Genomic DNA, 25,213 nt, shown 5'->3' with positions numbered 1-25,213 from the left:
GTTTTTGTTAATTTACACAAACAAACTTTTAGTTTTAACTAAAAGGGAGGAGTTGTCAGTTTGAATTCAACTTTTGAGTTTAAACATCCCTTTGGTATCTTCATCCTCTCTATGAAATGAAGACTTTTTATGACTTTGTTTACAAGAAAGAAACAAAAAACACTAATTGATTAAACGTTTAACAATTATGTTATATCAGAGGAGATAACTCTAATTTGGTTAATTAATTTATCAAGACTACAAGTATAGTGATCTGAATATATATCTTTATTCTCATAAACCAAAGTACAATGGTACAGAGACATATACAAATAAATTAACATAGTATAAATTTTAAATACAAATGTAAAATAGAGAAGTGATTACCCAGGAGATTCTAGGCATTTAATAATAATTCTTATAAACTTGCACAGATTGTTGAGTTCAGACGGGTTGCTACTATTCATTAGACTTTGAAATTTTAAAATATTTGGTCTGTTTATAAAATGATGCTTTAGTAGCTGTTGTCTACTATCGTTTATTGTCGAGCATTTTAAAATATAATGGAACTCGTCGCCAATGTCACCGGAATTGCACAAAGTACAAATACGATTTTCTCTTTGAATGTTTTTCCATCTACCAATTTCGATAGGAATTTTTGTGTTCAGCGTTCTAAATCTACAAAAAGAAGCAATATTTTTGTCATCTAAAATATCAAAGTAGGTTTCGAAATTTATACTATTTTTGAATAATTTATAATTTAGAGCTTTTGGAGAATTCTGTACAGTAGCATACCATGTCTGTCTGAACTGGTCAGTTAATCTTAATTTAACAGTATCATACAACCAGTTTTTACTTATAAAATATTTAGAGTTCCATATATTTGATAGTCCACAGTTATCAAGCATACGAAGTTGTCTACTATTTTTTTCTTATACATAAATATTAATATGAGAGCTGTCTTCTCTTACTGTATTCTAATGAAGTTTCATCACTGAGTTCCATAAGAAAATAGTTTTACCATTATAATCCTTACAACATCCAACAATTTCCAAAACTTGAAGCTTAGAAAAACTTTGGTGTTCCATAACTATTAATACATTTTTGAAATTGAACCATATAGCCTCCATTTAAGAAATCAAGATATGGAAAAGATAAAATTGAGAATGGAAATGGGGAATGTGTCAAAGAGACAACAACATGACCAAATAAAAATCAACAGCAGAAGGTCACCAACAGGTCTTCAATGTAGCGAGAAATTCCCGCACCCGGAGGCGTCCTTCAGCTGGCCCCTAAACAAATATATACTAGTTCAGTGATAATGAACGCCATACTAATTTCCAAATTGTACACAAGAAACTAATATAAAAATAATACAAGACTAACAAAGGCCAGAGGCTCCTGACTTGGGACAGGCGCAAAAATGCGGCGGGGTTAAACGAATCTATCGAAAAATGCTCATATCTTTTCTTACATAGCGTACTCTTTATCGACAATAACAGGAGTTCAGATATATCAGTTCTGGATAGAAAAAAAAACTCAATTCTTAATTCTTAGCAAACGTAAAGGAATTTAAAAATACAACAATTATACATTTTCTTTCATTTTCGAAAATGCAACTCATGTATTTTCCTTAATCAGTGTTTTTTTTACCAGAAGAAACAAACGACACTTGTTGAATTAACGATATTTTTGATAATTAATACATGATTATTGCACAATTAATTCATTTATGTCAATTAGTTAGTTTCCCTACTAGAATCATAGTTGTTTTGGAAATATCTGATTTGCCAATAATGAAAAAACATTTCAATTATTTCAATTTACTCAGTTGAAACATTGAGTTTATAAAAAATCTTACAGACAAACACAAACTAAACGCTCGTATCGCGTACCAAAGTTAACTTTAATCCCTGTATCTACGGTAAGTTTATCTACAACCACATTCTCGATACAATTTCTCTCTCGAGATATCACCAGACCAGTATTCAGCACCTCTAATTTGACATTAATCATAATTGTCGTTATCACAAATTGACTGTTTAAAAACTAAGGATTTGATACTATAACAGGAATATTTATTATTTTATCTGTATTTGGCTAAACATTTCGGAATTTAGGATCCTCCAAGTTCTTCAATTTATCATTTTATTTGGACTTTTTTTTATCTTTATTTTCGATCGTCATTGATAAGTCTTTTGTCATTACTAGAGTCCTGCGTACAAACTTTCATCCTGATATCTATAAGGGACGACATCAAAAGATCGATGTAGGATAAAAAAAACTTAAATCAAATAGTTTGGGGGGGGGGGGGGGGGGGCGGTCAACATTGCTGCAAGTAAACAGGAGACTTAAAATACTGAGACAACAGGATACTCCATAAATTAACACAAGAGACTCCAAAAACTAAGACAACAGCAGACTCCAAAACTAAAGCCATAAGAGACTCCAATAACAAAATCAACAAGAGACTCCAGAAATTAAGACAACAGCAGACTTAAAACATATTCAAACAGCAGAAGACTTCGAAAACTAAGTCCACAGGAGACTCCAAAACTAAAGCCATAAGAGACTCCAATAACAAAATTAACAAGAGACTCCAGAAATTAAGACAACAACAGACTTAAAACATATTCAAACAGCAGAAGACTTAAAAAAAAGTCCACACGAGACTCCAAAACTAAAGCCATAAGAGACTCCAATAACAAAATCAACAAGAGACTCCAGAAATTAAGACAACAGCAGACTTAAAACATATTCAAACAGCAGAAGACTTAAAAAAAAGTCCACACGAGACTCTAAAACTAAAGAAACAAGAGACTCCAAAAACTAAAACAACAGCAGACTTAAAATATGTTTTTACAGCAGAAGACTTCAAAAAGTAAGTCCACAGGAGACTCAAAAACTAAAGCAACAAGAGACTTCAATAACAAAATCAACAAGAGTCTCCAGAAATTAAGACAAAGACTTCAAAAACAAAATCAACAGGAGACTCCAGAAACTAAGACAATAGGAGACTCCAAAAATCAAGAGAACAGGAGGCTCCAAAAATATTCAGACAGCAGAAGACTCCAAAAACTAGGTCAACAGGAGATCAAAAGAAACTGAGACAATATAAGCCTCCAAAAACTTATTCAACAAGAGACTCAGTAAAATTTAAACAACGTGAGATATCTTGATGGATCAAAACCTCAGACATATAAATAATGATTTCTTTATTGGGATCATTCTAGTACTAAACATTATTTGTTTGATGTTTGCATTATAGAAATTGTAACAAGAAGACGTTGTTCTCCGCTTTATTTAGCAACAACTTCCTGAAATGTATGTAAAAAGAACTAGGCAATATTGGATTGCGTTACTGCTGTAATAGATACAGGAAGATGTGATGTGAGTGCCAATGAGACAACTCTTCATCCAAATAACAATTTAAAAAAGTAAACCATAAAACTGTTTAAGGATTAAAAATAAAAAACGGTCTTTATCAGAGTTGAATAAATTTTCCAAAACTTATGCTCGGTAAGGTTTGATATACATGTCGTGCAGTAAACAGTGAATATTTAGTGCAACGATGATGAAACCAATATCGATATACTGTACCCATGCACCAATGGTTCATTCCCGAAATAAATATCATGAATTTAAAGAAGAAGAATAAACACGTATGACTATGTAGCAAATTGTTAAAGAAAATAAATGATATTTGACATATATGTAATTATATAAAAATTTAAACCATTAGTGATTATCAAAATATTTATCATATGCAACATGGTTATAAGAATTATATTTGCAACTTTCTAAATATTCTACCAGAAAAACAGAAGACCGTTTCCACAGCAAACAGTATTGACATAGCAACAATACAAGAAATACTAACTGAAGCTTGACAACATAAAAGTTGACGATACAAGCAGCTGGTATAAATATTAAAATCATACAAATCTTGGCCAAACCCTTGCTTTAATGTTCCGTTTCATTGCCTAATCATTGTGTCTCCCGAAACCTTTTGGCATCAAATTCTGGAGAATGCATTTTATTATTAATTTAACATAAGATTAAACATTCTAATTAGTGATAGTTTTAATGGATTGTCAGTGCCAAAATTGCATTCAAGTAATAAAGTAAAATTTAACAAGTTTCTCACATGTCTGCCGTTGTAAATGTAGTTTACAATAGCAATATTCCTGCATGCTATTTTTCTGATCTTCTAATTACTTGTTTTACATATATTCACAAAAGGGTAATTTATAATAAATATATTTTCAAATCATCAAATCTATTTTGAAATTGTATTCTCGAATGCCAAGATATATAGTTGAGAGACTATTGGCAGGGACAAAAACAAAAGATGGACATTGCCACAACCAACACCAACATCCGACTCTTCAGAAAAACAAACGCACAAAGGCCAACAGCACTATAAAAAGTCCAGATATATAATGTCTATCATGAATAACGGTAATACCAAGACGAGTAGGGACACGTGTCCTGTCAGAGATGTGAAAAAGGACGGACAACTTATTGGCACCATAAGACTATATTTATGTGATATTACATTTACGTATGTCATTCACTTATGCGCGTACAAGTGTATGATATACATTCGAATGAAATAAATAAATTAACAGCTGGAACAGTCTAAAATAAAAAAAATATATACAGCTGTTGGATAAGATACAACTTGAATTCAAAATCAGATTTATCTAGTTCAAAGAACTTAACTAGAGGCTCTTAAGAGCCTGTGTCGCATATTAAACAAATTACACAGATGGATTCCTGACAAAATTGAGTTTTGGTGATGGTGATGTGTTTGTAGATCTTTATGTACTGAAATTCTTGCTCCTTACAATTTTCTCTATCTATAATAAACTTGGCCCTTTCTTTACAGAGAAAAATATTTTGTAAATTTATTAAATTAATGAAAATTGTTAAAAATTGACTATAAAGAGAAATAACTCCTTAAGGGGTCAACTGACCATTTTGGTCATGTTGACTTATTTGTAGATCTTACTTTGCTTAACATTATTGTTGTTTACAGTTTATCTCTATCTATAATAGAATGGGAGATAATAACCAAAAATGGCAAAATTTCTTTAAAAATTACTTTGGGGGGACCGCAACCCAACAACCTATTGTCCAATTCATCTGAAAATTTCAGGGCAGATAGATATTAACTTGATAAACAATTTAAATGCGTCAGATTTGCTTTAAATGCATTGGTTTCAAAGTTGTAAGCCAAAATCTACATTTTAACTCTATGTTCTATTTTTAGCCATGGCGGCCATCTTGGATGGTTTGCAGGGTTACTGCACACAGTTTTTTTAACAAGATACCCTAATAATGATTGTGGCTAAGTTTGATAAAATTTGGACAAGTAGTTTCAGAGAAGATTTTTGTAGAGGATTATGAAAATTTACGAAAAATTGATAAAAAAATGACTATAAGTGGCAATATCCTTAAGGGGTCACATTTCGGGCCAGGTGAGTTAAAAAGCGGAGTTGAAACACATGCATATTTACTAGAAGAAAAGGAAATACAAATATCAATAATTCAACAAAAATATTACACACTATCAATGTTTGTACACTTTACATCGACAAGACGGATGACACACATGTATTAATATAACAAATGCTCAAAGAATGAACAGTATTCAATATCATTTAAATTCAGACTACACAATTTAACCAACTTCGAATGGGGAAGAAAACAAGAAACATGTTTTCTGAGTAAACCAGGCATTGTTGGGGCCCTTTGTAGCTTGTTGTTCGGTGTGAACCAAGACTCCGTGTCGAAGACCGTACATTGACCTATAACGGTTTCCTTTTTTTAAATAGTTATTTGGATGAGAGTTGTCTCATTGGCACGCACATCACATCTTCCTATATCTATATAATGTTGCATGACAGGCACACATTTACTCAAGACAAGACACATAAGTGGATCTGGAAATAAAACAGTGGTTGTATAACCAATTCAATTACAAAGTCGAAGAGCAATACAAAGAAAAAGATTGCAACAAACCCTGCTGGTGCCATACGTGCCTGGAGGTAGAAAAAACCTCAATTAGTGTTTCAAATGATTTAAACAAAAAATAAATAGAAAATTTATAATATAAAGACACATCAACGATATATATTTACAGCACTTAAGTATTGACTTCTTGGCTGGTACTACATTCACAGACGAAACGTCAACTAACAGTGGAATCAACTTATTTGTTGCAAAACTTAACAAATAATGACAACAGTAGTATACTGTTGTTCAAAAGTCATAAATCAATTGCGAGGAAAAAAATCAGGGTTACAAACACACACAAAGTAGGAAGATATACCACATTTAAATGGTCAAGAGTTAACCTTTTGACAACCTGTAGGGACAACCGAGGCTATATATTTTATATCTTATATTGATATTTGGAGGTGCCTCTTTACAGTCTTGCAGGTAATGTTCATTAGATGTTGCACAATAAGTTAGAATTATCGATGTTAACTATTTAGACCACGGTCATATCATACACTGGTTATAATATGTATATTTACACAATAAAAGGGAACCGCGAGGATTTGGTTCAGTATGTAAATTGTTCAAGTTTTTTTACTTAATTTGGGATTGTTTTACAAATAAATTTGTGCAGGTGTGACATAATAATTGCATTTAGTTGAATGAGCTCGAGGTTAGACTGAATCATTATATTTCAGTTGAATGCAATAACATTAACGGTACAAATTGTCTGCAAGTGTCACCAGTGGTTTTATGCTCTATAATCGGAACGAGTAGACCTGTTTTCTGACAACAGTCATAACAATACATTCCTCCGATTCAAATGTCTATAAACGTGAAAAAGGGAAAAAAAAATGAACAGGAGAAAACAAAATGATATAAAAATCCTTTTTTTTCTTTACAAGAAGTTTACCCATCTGGAAAACATTACAATTCTATAAAAATAATTTTATTGCAATTAATCTGAAAATCTGCTTGTTTGAAGAGGTGTCTAATGAACCACGAATAACCATAACAATAACACTATATGACAAACACACAACATTAAATGCCTTGAAACGACGACAATGTGCCATAAAGACGGTTAGTTTCAACATCTGATGAAGAAAAGTGATAACCGCGAGCTGACATACTCTCTATTCTATAAAATTTTTGTAAAATTTACATTATCGTTACAGCTGAATTAACGATTAATTAATCGTAAAAGTTAAAACGGAACAATGTGACGAGTTTCATGTATGCACTGCATGTATTTAAACGGCAATAAAAAGGATATTGCAAGAATTGATTACTGAAGGTCTTGCGATATGTATGTCACGTTCATACTTTATATGAACTGTTATTGTTTACTATTCAAAATCAAAGGAAATGAAAAGCTTTATTTAACTTTTCATTCTGACTGTGAAATCTAATAGACTTGTTATCCATTCGGCTGATGTGTATTGCTTTTGATTTTCCATTTGATTAGGGACTTTCCGTTTTGAGTTTTCCTCGGAGTTTTGCGTATTGAGTTTTATTGTTTGATGTGGTTGGGCTTTTAATTTTCCCGTTTTCTGCGTGTTTCGCGTAGAAGCAGCAGATGCCATTATTCAAGGCTTAAATTTGGACCCAAACTCGATCGAACCCACAACCTCACTCAGTCCCCAAAAAGTACGTGCTTCCACGTTACCACTAAGGAAGTAAGAAACAATGAACATGAATTATAGCCTAAATGGTTCCAATTTTAATTTGAACTGCACTAAATGCGCATTTTAACAACATGTTTCTCTTCAATGATGCGCAAAGCCAAAGTATTTGAAAAATATAAACGTAAACAAACGTAAAAGACATCTCGAATCTCACCAAAACATGGATCGCATAGGACCACGACATATCCAACGCTTCACATATCTAATAAGCATATTCTATTAAACTAATTAAGCATTAGATGGATTTTGAAATTGTAATCATTGTTCAGACTATTTTTTAAAGTTTCCTTACTTGTTATGTTTTTTCGCTGAAACTGACGATCCAGAATAAAGAAAATATCACTTGTAATTTTTTTAAATAACGTATCTTAGCTTTCATCTATATAAATCCATAAGGTTAATTTAATTCAATAATAGATACCTGTGTTCTTGGGGTATACGTTGTCTATCAAAACTAAACAAAAACAAGTTTGATCAAAACGATTTTTTTTCACTAAATTAAATACGATCACCAATCAACACAATACAGTGTCATGTAGTTCATTGTATGGTAGCTTCTATGTTATCAACTTTAATTCTACAAGGTGTTTACAAATGATTTCACCCGCAACATTAAAAGTGAAACATTATCTGACGTACATGTATACCAAATTATCCCTTTCACTCGCGTATAAAAATTAACAAATATTTAGGGATCCCGGTGTCATTTTTACTTATATTTGATAAAAATAAGAATAAAACAATATGACATAAATGTGGAACATTTAAGAATGAGTTCTATTTGGAGCGTTATTTATCTTTACCTCTTTCATGTATTTTGTAGGCAAATTCATATGTGGTTGTAATGTATGAGTAATCGTTTGCATCAATACTAATGATAGACAATCAATTTGATGTCTTTGTTTCATATTTGCATCTTTAAGCATTTACTTTTATTTTTGTTTTTTTAATATTTTATTAATTTTTCTGAAGCATTATGTTTATGAGAATACATTTGTAGCATATTCGCATTAAAGTTTAATAAATCAATTTTAAAACATCTTGAAATCAACTTAATTCTTAAACGACCTGGCTGAATAAATAATCTATACTATCAACAAAATTTAGAAAATAGCTGGCCGTATTCAGTTTATATATGCTATATGCATATATGTATTTATATGATGTTTCAGTCTTACTTGATAAAAACATAGTTTTGTGACAAATTCCCACATTGAATTTTAATCGCATTTTAATTTTTTATGTGACATTGGTCATTGTTGGTACAAATGGAAATTAGATCAAAACTTTTTTTATTTGTTTTGAATTACTTTACAACGTGTCTTACCTCTAAGCCTTGCTGTATTTAAGTAAGTGATGAAATATAATAAAGAAACGTCTTATTAGCTATTCATCTATATAAATAAAAAGGGTCAATCAATTCGATAACAAACTCTTTTGTTCCCTGGGGTTATGATATTTACCCAAACAAACCCCCGCAAGTTAGATCAAAACGATTGTATTTCACAAAATTAAATTAAATCATCAATACAAACAATACATAATCTTGTAATGTGTTAAACAGTAATTTCTATGTTATCCAAATCTAAGTTGTGGTATTAAAGTAATTATAGAATGATGTTAACAAATAATTACTGTATTATATACAGACCGTTAACATTAATGGTGATACATAAGCTTATGTTGTTGTAATACCCATGAAGAACGAAGGAACACGGCGAAAATGGAGCAACAAAAAATTGAATTGCAGTCAAATGCTCTTTATAACAGACTGTCATTTATATAATAAGTGTTCGACGTAACGACGATAGCAAAACAGAACAAACACAAGACAATTAAAATGAGTTAGGGCAAAACTAACATATTACAAAATTTTGATATTATTGAAATCAAAATGAGAAATTGAGGTGGACAACTTTTTTACAAGCGTAACCCATTGCATACACCGACATACCGGATATTCTACGATATAATAAAACCACAACAGACAATCCCATCGAATAGTTTTAAAAAACTAGTTAGTAAGGTTTGATATATATGTTCTGTTTGTCCGGACACCAGTAACATTACTTCATTACGTCTCTTGTATTGTACAAAAATCAGGAAAATACTTCAGATTGAAAGGCAAGTTATTACTATTTCAATATAGAACAATTGTACACCTAAATATATTAAAAAATAAATGAGTCAATTGCTTTCAATACTAGCTATCATTGTTCCCTGGGGATAAGATTTTAATCCAGATGAAATCACAATTTTGATCAGAACGTATTTTGTTACAGTTAATTAAGTACAATGTGAAAGTTACAAAGTACAAATGAATACAATATTTATTTCATACATAATACAATGTTGATTTTCATTGATTTGTGAATTTTTTGGATAGCAGACTTAATCAAATTAATTTTGCTCGAATTTTACCATAATAAAGGACACAAATGACAATATTGGCCGTCAGAGATACATGACGGTCGTAATTAATTTTGAATATTAAATAAATGGGCGAAGACGCAAAGGCAACACAATTTTACAAATAACTTAACCATTGTTTTATGTCACACATAAGTGTCATTCTGCTCTCGTTTTGTCATCATTTTATGTCTGGTTTGCTTTTTACGAAGGTAACTCGAATGATTCTATAAAAAAGAAAATGTGGTATGATTGTCAATGAAACAACGGTCCACAAAAGACCAAAATGACACAAACATTAACAATTATAGGTCACCGTACGGCCTTCAACAAAGAGCAAAGCCCATACCACATATAGTCAGCTATAAAAGGCCCCGATAAGACAATGTAAAACAATTCAAACGAGAAAACTAACGCATGTTCTATCGGTCAGTGACCTCTCGACGTGAATACAGCTATCAAAAGTGAGTCGGATTAAAACTACTTGATTATTCGGATTACTACGGAAGTAATTAATATTGCGAATGTTTACAAACTAATCACGTCAATATTATATACATGTATATTTAGAATCTTTTTACTGCAGGTAAACGTACACAGCTGGATAAATTTATTAAAAGACAATAGTTACCTATGTTCAAATTTCACAAATCTCTTAAAGGAGAAGCAACTCACTCTAATACATTTGATATGTATCGGATCGACTTTATATATACATGTATATATCATAAAAAACCCATATGTGTATCGATTTAAATTTTATATATACATGTATATCATTTGAATCTGACTCGTCTATAATAGGGATGTATAACATTATAGATATTCACTAATATTACATTAATTAATCTTAATGGTTTGAATACATTGGCATAACACATTATTGACAACAGCTTGGATAAGACAGCATTATTTTTTCAAACTTGCTGCAGGAAAAATTGAATCAAATTAACATCTGAACTATTTTAAATAAATATACATGTGACATGTTCAAGAATTTAATAGTATAGATAATATAAGATAAATAATAGTTGAGAGTAACACATTTATCTATAATAAAATTTAAAAAAAACCATCATAAGTTATATATATTTATATATATGTATGCACGTATACAATGTATGAAACCGTCAACTTTTACGTTTAAAAGTACCCAAGTAATATTTTTAAATGCAATACTGTATAATACTAGGAACCATTAAATACAATCAATACATGTAAGTAACATCTGTCAGTGTAACTGTTTTGAAATACGAGGCAACAAGGAAGAGATTGTCACGCATATGTTATTGTGTACCCTAACTCGCCAATTGAAACTGTTATAAAAAAACATCCTACTTAACCAACTTTTTAACATGTCGAAATGTTTTCACTGAACATCTTTAAACGTTTGTTTTGTAAATCGTTTCTGTTTTTAATAATGCTTTGATTCGTCACTTTATGAATCAATTACGCCAATCTTTATTGTAGAAATAGAGTTCCAAAAATTATTAAGTTTAAATAATTCTACATTATTTCCTATAATAATAAGGTAAAAAGTTGTGTTAAAGTATTATTCAATCCTTTATATAAAACATTCTGTACAGAATATCTAAACAAAGATTATAGTAACCTATCCGTTGTCTAAAAAAAAATGCATTGTAATTTGTCTCCTGCTCTTTTCAAGTTTATATTCGTCGGGTCCACACAAAGCCAAATATTAAGTACGAATGAACAAAAACAAGTAAGGAACTGTATGCTCAAATTAAAACAGACCACCTAAACTTAATAGTCAAATCCATCTGAGGTCAACTTTATCTGATGGAAGTGGAAACCTATCGACGTGAAAACGGACAATTTCAAAAACAATATGTAATAAATCAGTATCATAGAATCGACAACTTAGCTGATGTTACCCGTTGAGACGGAAAGACCAGCAGGTTATAGATCCACTACAATAGACAATAAAATAATACCTTAAAAATTGTATACATCCAGATATTGAATATTGAGTCTAGAAATTGACAATAAAGATCAAATCAAGAATATGGCAGTTGTAGTCCATTCGTTTGATGTGTTTAATCAATTGATTTTGCCATTTTATTTCCCATTTTGAATTTTCCTCGCCGTGTTTTTGTGATTTGTTTTAACACTAAACGTTACTGCAAATTATAAGTAATGGTGGCAGATCGGTAATAGTCAACTATTCATTTTTCGTTTCAACAAATTCAGCAGCGTTTTCATATACAGAGTATATATCTCAAGTTTATACTATATTCCAGAGTTTGCATTCCCTATCATGATTTCCTTGATAGAGGATGCTACGTTATCATAATTTGATTGACGGTTATAGAGACACAGGGTCAAGATGTTCTAGCTGTCCTTGTCATAAGTCCGTCCTTTGTATCCTCAATTAAAATATCTATGAATACAACTCGCTGAATATTTCATTGTACACAGCCAATTTTGCAGAGGTACTATTTTTGTACTTAAGTCTGTAGTACTGAAAATTTAATTTTGATATGAAGTACTATTTCTTTACTTTAAAATTATTGTACTATTTACGTACCTGTATTTTACAGTACTTGATTTGTAATCAAAATTTTGGTACAGAAATAATACCAAAAGCGATCACAATATTCCATGTGAAAAATCATAATTTTAAGAGATTTGAAATAGACATACTATCAAAATGCTGAAAATGTAACGTTGTAAACAAAACTATGTAGCACTTTAATTTTCAAGTACAAATCAAGTACTGTAAAAAAACAGGTACCTAAATATTACAATAAATTAATTTTAGAGTAACAAAATAGAACTGAATATGAAAAAAGTAGATTTACAGTACTGCAGATTTTTGGTGCAGACATAGTACCTTACCAAAATTGGCTGTGTAGTGAGCTCGAGCCAACAGTAGAATAAATGTGTTTACCGACGGTTTCTTGTAGGGTTTTTTAGACTATATTTTTTTATGTTCGTTGTTTTTCGTTTTGGCCATGGTGTCGTCTATTTTTCTTCTACTTATATCTTTTATTGTATGCCGTTCTTTTGATATCTTCGGTCTTATAATCATAAAAGGATGAACCGTAAGAAGTGTGTAGAAATTTTTTTAATGAAAAGGGCATTGAACACACAAGCAGGTGCTGTAAAATTATAATTGGCTGTAAATGAAATGGCAGCAATACCAGCTCGGCATCTCTCTCTCTCTGATACTCATTAAATGTGACAGCACTTTATTTATTTATTATTATTTGAAATTCCATTGGGGAAATATTCCGATCCGTAATGATAATGTGTAGAAATGGTTATGTTAAATAAATCAGAGCTTTACTAATAACATGGTATGATTTACAAAGATCCGAATTGTTTTACAAGGCACAGTGACCTACAAAGAAAGGCAATTTGTACGACAGCGTGTGCATGTACGGAACGACTTTCTTAATTATGCAATACACAAAGGCGGTAAATTACTAAAACACATGGTTAGATATTTAAATTTCGCGTTTCGTTTTCAGTATGCTATTTTTGGATGTACTTCTAACACAACGAGAACCAGTAATTATTACAACAGAGATAATACGTGCAAAACATTTGTTATGCATATAACAAACAGCTCTAGCAAATGTTGCAGTATTTATTTTCACAATAATCTATTTGGTACAAGAAGAACTGGAATCCGACCGTAAAATGTAACTATTGTTTCAGACAAAAGGTAAAATCACAAAAATACTGAACTCCGAGGAAAATTCAAAACGGAAAGTCCCTAAAAACAATTTGTATTTTCTAGTGAGAAACGAATCAGTATCCAACGACTTGTCACGATTGAAGATCATTGGACAAAATACGAATTTGAAGAGCGTGAGGTTCAGTCCCCTGCCCTTCAAATGCTTAAAACATTTGTAGGATAATGAAAAAAGTATTAACAAAAATCAGAACTCCAAAGTATATTCAAAGATGGAGGTCCATAAAAACTGCCAAAATCAAACGCAGATCTTATCAACCAATTGATTAAATGAAAAATAACTGTCATATTCCTGACATGGGACAGGCATTTTACTTTTAACATTTTTAATATAATATGCTTGTATATCAACAAGATTTTTATTAGTTTCTGGGTTGAGGTAGTGGCGGAATAAAATCGGCTCTTGACCTGGTCCAACAACTAGAGCAAAGCAAAATTGCATAACATGATAAATCATGATTAAGAAATTTATTGGTTAAATCACAAATACATCAACTTCAAAAAATATTGCAGAGCAGGAATCCACCATTATCGTTACCAAAAAAAACCACACATCACTGAAAATTAGTATATCAGCAGCATGTAGATAAATGATAATAGATTATGCAACAATGCAATTAACTGCTATGAAAATAAAACATTCCGAAAAATGTCTACATGATACGTCTACGAACAGTATCTAAAACAATCAAGCAATGAATTAGATAAGAAGTATGCTACGGTAATGGGAAATTGTATCTAATACAATCAAGACATCTATTAGACAAGGAAGTATGATACCTGATATTTAATTATTGTAAACTTCCTTTTTATTATTATATAGCATAATAAGGTCCTCATAATGTTTATAAAACACATACATCTACGATATCGACAAACTAATATTTAACAGTAACTGTACCACACATAAGATCTACAAGTCAATTGGATGATCTAATTTTGAAATTTTATTTTTCCGTTAATGGTACTGACAATAACGTAATTTGAGTCTCAATGCAGGTTTGATGGTAAAAATTATTGAGCCACATTTACTCATGCTTGCATATATTATAATAGGGAATACAAACTGGAAAGATGTTAAAGGGACAACAACCGGAACAAAGAGCAGACAACAACATAAGCCCATCAACGCCTTTTCAACGCAGCTAGGAAATCCCGCATTTAGAAGTTGGCGTTAACTGGAACACTTTGCACTTTGTTGAAACACTGATTTAAAATGAAAGTTCCTAAATAATCGAGCACCAGAGCGAGTTGAGAGAAAAACAGGGCTTGTGTAGTGCTACTGTATAAAAAACAAATTCTTTTGAAAGTTTCAAGAAAATACAGTCAATGTTTTGGGAAAAGTTCAGGATATACAATTCGAATAGACAAACAAACTGGCGAATAAACCCAATTATCAATAGTACATAGATCCCTCACATTGCTGGCGGTGTTGATACGTCTAAATTACCTTAATTCTACAGTACCAGTATTAATAAATAATAATTATATAATTCACTTCTGAATTACAACATTACCAGCACAAAAATAAATCTAAAGGCGAAAGCAATTATTATTATAACAAAGTAATTACTGTAATAAAGACAATTGAATAATTACAAATCAGAAACACGTAACTGCAATAAGTTATAAGTGTAATTGTGGAATTATAGTACTTTCACGGTGTAATTAACTTTGTCTTTACAGTGTGAAGGCACACTGTCTTTTCAATGAAGCAATTAACTAATTGGAAAGAAGCATGATACATTGTACCTATCGCAAACTTTGTCTGATAATTTGATTTATTTGTTTACAATGTGTTTTAATAAAAGTTAAGTTGATTACAAACGAAGATAAATAAGACAAATAATGAACTCGAACTTAACTAGTGTACATCAGTATATCGATATGTCGGAAGACAGAATAAAAAGCACGTTGAAAACAGATTAGAAGACGATTTGAGTAATTGGTCCTTCAAAGGTACTACACATGTCAGTATCAAACACAAAAGATAATATAATCTTGAATGTCAAGTTTGCATCCTTTACAATCCTCCGAACCTCTGAATCAAATAAAGAGCAATGATTCAATTTAGATATAACTTTATTCATTTGCTGAAAAACCTTCAGGTCATTCACCATTGATTGAAAATAACACTTTGTATTATCATGCGTCCTCAACTTTTTCCTTCATCCTCCTTCATCCGGAACGCTCTAAACAAGACATTTACATGTCAAGGATGGATAAATACATGAAGACTTGAGGAGATAAAAATTAAGCACTCAAAAAGAATAAACAACTTTATCTAACTTAAGTCAATTTTTCATAGTACTGGTCTTAGTTTACAAGTATTTCCTTTATTTCTCAACAATTTCATCATCAGAAAATTATGATAAAATTCATTTCAGCGCCGGATCACTGACTACTTAGCTGATGCTACGATCCGACGACGGGAACTAACAGTCTAGCAACAGTGGATTTGAAATTTGAAACGTACTGATACTGACCGTTGCGATGTGATAAAGTGAAAAGCCTTCAACGATACACTTGACTGTTCACACGTTATCGTGAGGTCGAGAGGTCATCATTACTTATATAAATGATATTCATTGATTCGATCCTTATATTCTTGGTTCCTCCTTAGTATTGAAATGTAGACTTTGGAATATAGGCTATGACAAGGGTTGATAAATAAAGGCATCAGTAGTATACCGCTGTTCAATTGTCTTAAATCGATTAAGCGAAAACAAATCCGCGTCATAAACCAAAACAGAGGGAAACACATAAAAAAGAACGGAAAAACAGAAACACTGAACTGCTATAAAACCAAAGGCCAACATATACAGAAACTAATTATTTGTTAACAACTGCCATATTCATGCTTTGGTGAAGGAACACAATTATAAGTTAAATCTGGTTTTATAGCTACCAGGAAAAGAGAGCAAATGTTCAGAATGTACGTTAACAACTTGAGAGTGTCATTAGTTTAAATATATATGTTTACTCTTTGGGAGAACTTTTTGTCCTGTTTTTATTATAAGACTCTTGTTGTTTAATCCTTTGTACAATAATGCATACTAATAAACTCATCATGAATACTAGGCTTGAAAGTTTCTACACAAGACACGCGTTCCGTCTACAGAAGACTAGTCAAAGACGCTCGAATAAAAAAAAAGATAAAAGTTTAAAATTGAAGAGCATTGGCTTTGCAAAATACAGCAAAGGTAATCTATTCCTTACGCGTCAAATTCTTACCATATAGAATAATTCTAAGCTTTGTTAACAATAAACTTATAACTAGGACCGTATATCAATGATAACTCATGTCGACACAGATGTGTTGACTACTTATACTGGGCTGGTGATACCATTTAGCCTTTAATTATCATAATTTGCATTGGTAAAGGAAAATAACAAAATGAGTGCTGGAAATGACTTACCTTTATATGTTCGTTTTACTAGTAATTACAAAATGCTATGTTAAATCACTTAAATCCATAAACAGCAACATTCAGCATGTGTCGTTGTTAAATATTTATCACAGAACACATCAAAACATGATGGTGCTCCTGCTCATATACCTTCTGTTGTTAATCAATTAGGAATTCCTATTTCTTATTAAAATAAGACTGCTCGTGTAAAATTGTTCGCATATTACACTTGCTTTATTTGATGTAACGTTAACTTTAACATGAATTTAATGAATCAAGTTAACGATATGGTGGTTAACATTCATTAGATATACACCACATTTTATTTGAAAATGTTCATCCGGGCAATTAAAACCGACATCTTTATTTTTGAAAATTGAACCATGATAATTTCAATTATCTTTAAGTGTAGTTGATGTATTTACAACTGCATTTTTCAAACAAAATTACTTATTATATGTTGATGCTATGTAATATGTTAGTAGCTGTTTTTTCCTATATACATGTACAACCATAGGTCAAATAGATATGTTTTTCATGAGAACGTTGTAACCTTAAGAGATTTGTACATTTGGTTTTTACATATTATATCAATTTTAAACTATGTTTGTTCTATAACTCATTCTTTTTATTTGTCAAAAGCAATTTGTGAGTTGACAATTTGTTCATTGGCTTATTTGATTAAATCAAAATTTGCAGCAAAGATGTAAAAAAGGACAAATCTTAATGTAGGATCATAATCTCATACAAGCTGCATGTGATCAAATTTGAATTAGAGGCTGATTGAACACATCTAACATCTGCGTCACGTGACAGTTTTGAGATGTAAGCACTCTCGCGGGAATTGAAAGTAGTCACAGCACAGAATGATCAAACAAAACTGCACTGTGTCACCAACACGTTTTGATTGACCGATACTATGTGTCTGTTTTGAAACTCACATGAGACGTGTTTTTCGCAATCTTAGATCTTTCGATACCAGAAAAGTCGTCTGATCTTTCAATTTTACGCTGTGTCCTATTCCCTGAGGTGACATTCTGAGTAAAGTTAGATACCAAAGCGGGTAATACATAAATCGTAAGAGACAAACTTCAACGCTTTTTCGAAGTTCTGTTTCTTTGTTCTTTATAATTTAGGAAAGTCCTTCGGGTTTTTGATAGCCTCTTGAATTGAATATAATTCTAAATAGATATTTGAAAGATTTGTACATGAATGTTCTAATATGGTTACATTTTCATAAAACGGAATATCCTTTTTTAAGTGGATTCCTTGATTTTTTGCCCAGTTATACTGCACAAGGATATCAATGATATGCTTTCTGTCTATTAACAATAAATCCGATTTCTTCATTCTTTTCTTAAAATAATTATGTGTTATTATCTTTATATTTTGGCTCTTAAATGAAAGTATACACGTGTTTATATTGGTTAACCACATACAGTTGTTTATTTGTATCATCATTACATACATCTATTTATTTTATTCGTTTATATCTTTAGCTTTGATATAAGTTCAAACTCATACAGATATACAATTGTGTAATAATCATTTGAAAGTGTTTAATGATGGTTGGTAAATTAGCTTTTTATTATGCAATAAAAACAGTAAAAAAAAAATTCATTATATAACTTGTAGTGTTCTATTCTTTCATTGTATCTGCGGTAGTAGTAAAGCTTTTATAAATGTAAAAAGGAGCAATGAATTATTTGGTAATCTACGCAGTTAAAATTGATTTTTACAAATCTAACAAAAAGGTATTCCACAAAAATTGAATGCGTGTCTTTATTTTATTTTTCGTCTTTTTCATTTTTATAAATTTGAAGGATCAATGACGCATTTGCAATCATCCTGAATAGAATGGAAAGCAAATAGTAGTATACACACACCTTTGTTTTTAATTTCCCGACTAGGGAGTTTAGATTAAAAAAAAGAATAAAAAGAAGAATGTAAATAAAATATTCTTTTCAATCTTTCAATACATTTTCTATGATTCAATCTAGTAGGCATGTGGGTTAGAAAAAGATCTCATCATTTCGATTGTTCTTCATGAATACCAATTTGCCGAAAAGACCATATACAGAATGGTAAATCATGTACTTCTATCGGCAAACAAAAACTTGCTAACGTGAGGTATCTGTTTTGCATAACGTAAAGAATTAGTACGCAGCCTAGTCTGATTTGAAAGTTGAATCCAATGCAAGGATTTCGCCATATTCTAGAAACGTTAAAGAACACTTCAAGAACGCACTTATACATGTTAGTTGGTAGACTACCAGTTTAAGGCAAAATTCCTTTCCCTATGTATTGTATCATCTTTTTCAAATGACAACCCAAATTTGAAAGCCTTCATCACGGCCGGACGACCTACATTTAAAAACCTTCCTATTGATGTGAATATTTCTCGTATTGAAAATGCATGAAATATTTGCCACTGCTGCTTAAGTGAACATAAATCAATTAATAAAATAATGGCAGTTTAGCAACAATTATGTATATTTATTAACACAGCAATTGCATCTGCCATACAATTGATATGCAGTTAGTATAATATGTAGAAATCTCCTAATTGGCTGTTATTCCAGTCTTCGCAAAATACTGATGGCGTGGGAATTACACGAGGTTAATAACATGCTCATTGTTTTCCGTGCATATTCTCTGTGTTAACATGTTAATGCTAGATATAGAAAGATGTGGTGTGAGTGCCAATGAGACAACTCTCCATCCAAATAACAATTTAAAAATTAAACCATTATAGGTTAAAGTACGGCCTTCAACACGGAGCCTTGGCTCACACTAGACTACTATCGCGACATTTTTTTTTTTAATCTTATTTTGACACTTTGTACTAAACGTCTGCTTCATAGTTCAGCTGCATTGTAGTTTTCATTGCTTTATAATGACTACCAGCAATCTTTTATCTGTTTTTTTACGAAACATGCAACAGTCATTTTTTACCTTGGAATTATTAAACGCACAGATTTTCTGTTGTGGTAGTCACGTTTTCTATGTTTTAATTTTTTATTCAGTCATTATTTTCGATTATTTGTTAATTTGTTAATAAAACAATATAGAAAAGTTTGACTGAATATTCAAAGTAACCTTCATGACTATAGAGTTTGAACCACTTGAATGAATTAAAACAAACGTTTATGACACGTTATGGTATTTTTCTCTTTAGATCTTATAAAATTACCACCAATTACACAGAAATAATTGTTAAAATTGCCTTTTGAGTTTTTGCCCTTTATCTAGTTCAACTCGGAATAAGTCACTGTACTACATGAAGGTCACATGTTATAGTATATATGTATAACAGTATAATTGGATGACATTATTCATTTATATTTTAAAAGTAACAAAAAATTAATACAAAATAGCAAATAAATAATGTTTTACGGAGATATGGAAATACAAAAGAATTAATTTTGTCGGTCAAATATTGACAAACTATATTTTAAATCGTCAAGAACATGCATCACATATTTTCCAATGGAAATGAAGCCACAATTCAATTGATGAAGTATAATAATTGCTTTGTTTCAAGGAAAGTTTCAACTGAAATTTTATATATATATAAACTCGATAACAAGATAATAACACACCATGCGATTATCTTTGTTATGCATTAATTTTAACAATTATATTTTCAACACGTATACATTTTGGTGTTAAACATGTGATGCTGCAAACGCGCCTGTAATTTACATTTGTTCTTAGATATAGGAAGATGTGGTGTGAGTGCCAATGAGACAACTCTCCATCCAAATAACAATTTAAAAATTAAACCATTATAGGTTAAAGTACGGCCTTCAACACGGAGCCTTGGCTCACACCGAACAACAAGCTATAAAGGGCCCCAAAATTACTAGTGTAAAACCATTCAAACGGGAAAACCAACGGTCTAATCTATATAAACAAAACGAGAAACGAGAAACACGTATATATTACATAAACAAACGACAACTACTGTACATCAGATTCCTGATTTGTTCTTGTATACAAATTAATCTGACCTTCTATACATTTCTATGAATATGATTGGTTAAAGCGTCCACGTGAAGACCGTGTATATTCAATATTAGGTTAGTAGGGAGGCGGAGCTTAATTCAATACACCGTTAGTAGTGGATTTACGACTTTGACACTGTTTGTTTGTTTAAAAGTGTTGAAAGACAACTCTAGTTTTAATTCAGAAAAATAAAGAAAGTCGGTAAGATAGATTCGTTACATAGTGTGCTTGTGACCTAATATGCTATATACGGGGTAAGTAAATTATATATGGGGTTAGACCCGTATATATCATATAAGGTCCTTAACACACGATGTAACTAATAATATACTTGTCCATAATGTAAGGGTTTAAAGATTAAAGAGAGAACAAGACAGTTTAATAAAAACAGATATGTAGAGATCTGGGCTGATCTGGGCTGATCTGGGCTGATAAAACCAATTAAGTTAAGATATTCAATCGTAGTTCTAATTTATCATAGGACATGCGGAAAAATCCATACATTCGGAACAATTTGAAACCTTTAATTAGTTGTTAACTTAAGTTGTTTTTAGCTTACATGCATCAACCCTAAATGCTGTTTATATTTTAATGTACGAATAATTAACAGAGTATATTCCTTACATTCCAAACTTAAGTGGTTTGATGCATATGAATTATGTTTATGCTTCAATGTACGAAAAATAACAAAGTTTTTTCCTTATATTCGAATTGGAAACACCTCACAAAGGAAAACGCAGAAACAAGGACGTTTGTTACTGTAAATCATATTTGTTTTTTGTTCATTGTTTTGGTCATCAGGCCAGTAGTTTTCTTGTTTGAATTATTTTACGTTTCGTCATTTCCGGGCCTTTTATAGCTGACGATGTGTTATGTATTTTGCTTATTGTTGAATGCCGTACCACGGTCTAATATTGTTAACTTCTATGTCACTCTATGGTGGAGAGTTTTCTTATTGACAATCATATCACACATGTTATCTTTGTATTTGAACGATGCTTGTTTTCCTTTTACCTCGCTTTGAATTTAAAGTGAATAATAATGAGCATGTTGGATAAGTGTTTAACTTCCAGTGGCAAATATTACCTGCACATCTTGATGAGAATACATTTATGTGATGTGAATTTGAATCCTGTTTCGTATAAGACCGACACGGTATGTCGAAAGTAAGACATGTCGTCTTATCTTGACACAAAATCTCGACTCCTAGTATAGACCTGTCTGAGGAGTTTAGCTAGGAAATGTTTAAGTCTTTGGTTTCCCCGGCCTTGGGTCGAACTCGTGACCTTCCGAAATAGAGAGGATGATCGAAATTCAAAGTTTAATGAAGTATAACTAAAGAAAATAAAAGTTGACAAAATGATGTACAACATGTTACACATCAAACTAACGATTGAGCCACAAAAAACTAAAATTAAGCCACATAAAACTCAAGATTAAGCCAAGGAAACTAAAGATTGAGCAACATAAAACTAAAGATTAAACTACAGAAAACTAAAGATTGAGCCACAGAAAACTAAAGATTGAGCCACATAAAACTAAAGATTGAGCCACAGAAAACTAAAGATTGAGCCACAGAAAACTAAAGATTGAGCCACAGAAAACTAAAGATTGAGCCACAGAAAATTAAAGATTGAGCCACAGAAAACTAAAGATTGAGCCACAGAAAACTAAAGATTGAGCCACAGAAAACTAAAGATTGAGCCACAGAAAACTAAAGATTGAGCCACAGAAAACTAAAGATTGAGCTACAGAAAACTAAAGATTGAGCCACAGAAAACTAAAGATTGAGCCACAGAAAACTAAAGATTGAGCCACAGAAAACTAAAGATTGAGCTACAGAAAACTAAAGATTGAGCCACAGAAAACTAAAGATTGAGCCACAGAAAACTAAAGATTGAGGCATAGAAAACTGAAGATTGAGCTACAGAAAACTAAAGATTGAGCCACAGAAAACTTAAGATTGAGCAACAAAACATTAAAGATTGAGCCACATAAAAGAAAAGATTGAGCAACAGAAAACTAAAAAAATAATCTTTATTTAGAAAGGGTAACACGTAATTAAAAAAACATTTGCAAATAGCGGTTATGTAATATGTTTGTTTATAATAAATCAACATTAAATCAGTTATTTGAGAAGCGTAAATAAAGATTAAGTTTTCAATTTCATATTTGATTTGTAACATATGAGATATTACGCTAGATAAAGGATGATACATTTTGTCGTATCATTCGCTCACACTAACTAAAAGGTTGGTACTTGGAAATGATATTGTAACAGCTTGTTAAGAATCACGACAACCATGATGCTTAGCGAAAGATTGAACAATAGATTTAAATCATTTATTTCAGATATTCATATAATATTTGCGTCGTAAAGAAATGACCTTATGCAAGCGTACGGTATACATGCACCTATATTAGGCGTTTAGTTCAAAGCCACTAACAACTAATAAAAAAATCATGCATGATTTTTTTTATTAGTTGTTAGTGGCTTTTAACTAGCTATCAGATAACTGCAAGTACTCTCTGATCTGTTCCTAGTGTATTTTTGTTGTCGGGATGTACAAGTACCGACCAATGTTCATTTGTATTTTTGTCCAACTGATTTGTATAGTTCGTTCTTATGTTGTACTGTTATTCCACTGTCCCAGGTTAGCGGGAGGGTTGGGATCCAACTTACATGTTTAACCCCGCCACATCATTTATGTATGTGCCTGTCCCAAGTCATGAGCCTGTAATTCAGTGGTTGTCGTTTGTTTATGTGTTAAATATTTGTTTTTCGTTCATTTTTGTATATAAATAAGGCCGTTAGTTTTCTCGTTTGAATTGTTTTACATTGTCATATCGGTGCCTTTTATAGCTGATTATGCGGTATGGGATTTGCTCATTGTTGAAGGCCGTACGGTTACCTATAGTTGTTAATGTCCGGGTCATTTTGGTCTCTTGTGGACAGTTGTCTCATTGGCAATCATACCACATCTTCTTTTTATATATTTAATTGATATTTAGAACATTTAAATACGAGAATTTTATTGTGTGTCATAGGTTTCTTATACCAACTCAATTTTCAGACAGTTACAGACTTTGAATAGATACATGTTTAACAGAGGTGTCTATCCTACGCAATTATAATTATAGTAATATATAAAGACTGTAAAAAAAAATTAAAAAAATTAATTTAATTAGATTATCAAATATTTGCTTCAATACATACATTGTTAATGCATACTTAATTAAATTTTTGAAATATCAGAGTTTTATAGTTTATAACACAACCAGACGTCCAATTAAAATGTTTAAGATACCGAAGAATGTTATTTTTTTTCTACATGTTATTCTCAGTTTATACAAGCAAATAATTACTACGAAACTATTTGAAAGTTATTTTCGTTATTTAAAAGATGAAATTGAATTGATTTGGTTTATTGTTCTGAATAACAATTTAGTTCCTTACATTCTATTATTTTGAAGTGACATTGAATAATGTAAAATGAATTGTTAAATCATGCATTATTTACGACATTTGGATACAGAATTATGAATGTATTTATCATTCAATTTGTATTTATTAAATGAATACTGAAAGTAATGTCACGCTATCGGTTAAAACTTCATAATTGTATTTTAACACTACTCGAATTTGTAAAATTTCTTTTTCATATACCTTCGAAGTTATTTCTGAAAGCCTTAATTTGACAATACATTAGTAATTGAAACGAGTTATTCCCCTTCTATGTGTGTAACCCTTACACGCTACAAAGAAGAGCGAAATTTAGAATGTCAAAATAAAAAGTTAATTGCTTCGATATATGCAATAAATTTTAACTTCGCTTTCCTTGAAGTATGAAAAAGACCTGAAATGGTCCTTAGAAAGGATCGATAACTCTGCATGGGAGATTGTCGTCCTCAATCGGAAACGGGAAAATACTGAGCAGCAAATCCGTGCTCTTTTCAAGAAAGGGGAGTAACTCGTCTCAAATTATAACTAG

General features: G+C 31.2%; 1 protein-coding gene across 2 annotated transcripts in view; it reads right to left on the bottom strand.

Annotated features, from left to right (window-relative positions):
- Positions 1–25,213, bottom strand: part of LOC134724920 (FMRFamide receptor-like) — a 77,824-nt gene that overhangs the window by 45,911 nt on the left and 6,700 nt on the right. Inside the window, exon 1 of one of the 2 annotated variants that reach the window (XM_063588285.1) lies at positions 17,223–17,512. The exons of the other annotated variant lie outside the window; for it this stretch is intronic. The gene's annotated coding sequence lies outside the window, so the exon portion shown is untranslated. Of the gene's footprint in view, positions 1–17,222; positions 17,513–25,213 lie in introns of those variants that run through there. 2 annotated transcript variants of the gene reach the window in all.

This window comes from Mytilus trossulus, chromosome 7 (assembly GCF_036588685.1).
Source record: "Mytilus trossulus isolate FHL-02 chromosome 7, PNRI_Mtr1.1.1.hap1, whole genome shotgun sequence".
Taxonomy (NCBI): Eukaryota; Metazoa; Mollusca; class Bivalvia; order Mytilida; family Mytilidae; genus Mytilus; species Mytilus trossulus.
Note: the sequence above shows the minus strand (reverse complement) of the source record. Positions and strands in the feature narration are given on the sequence as shown.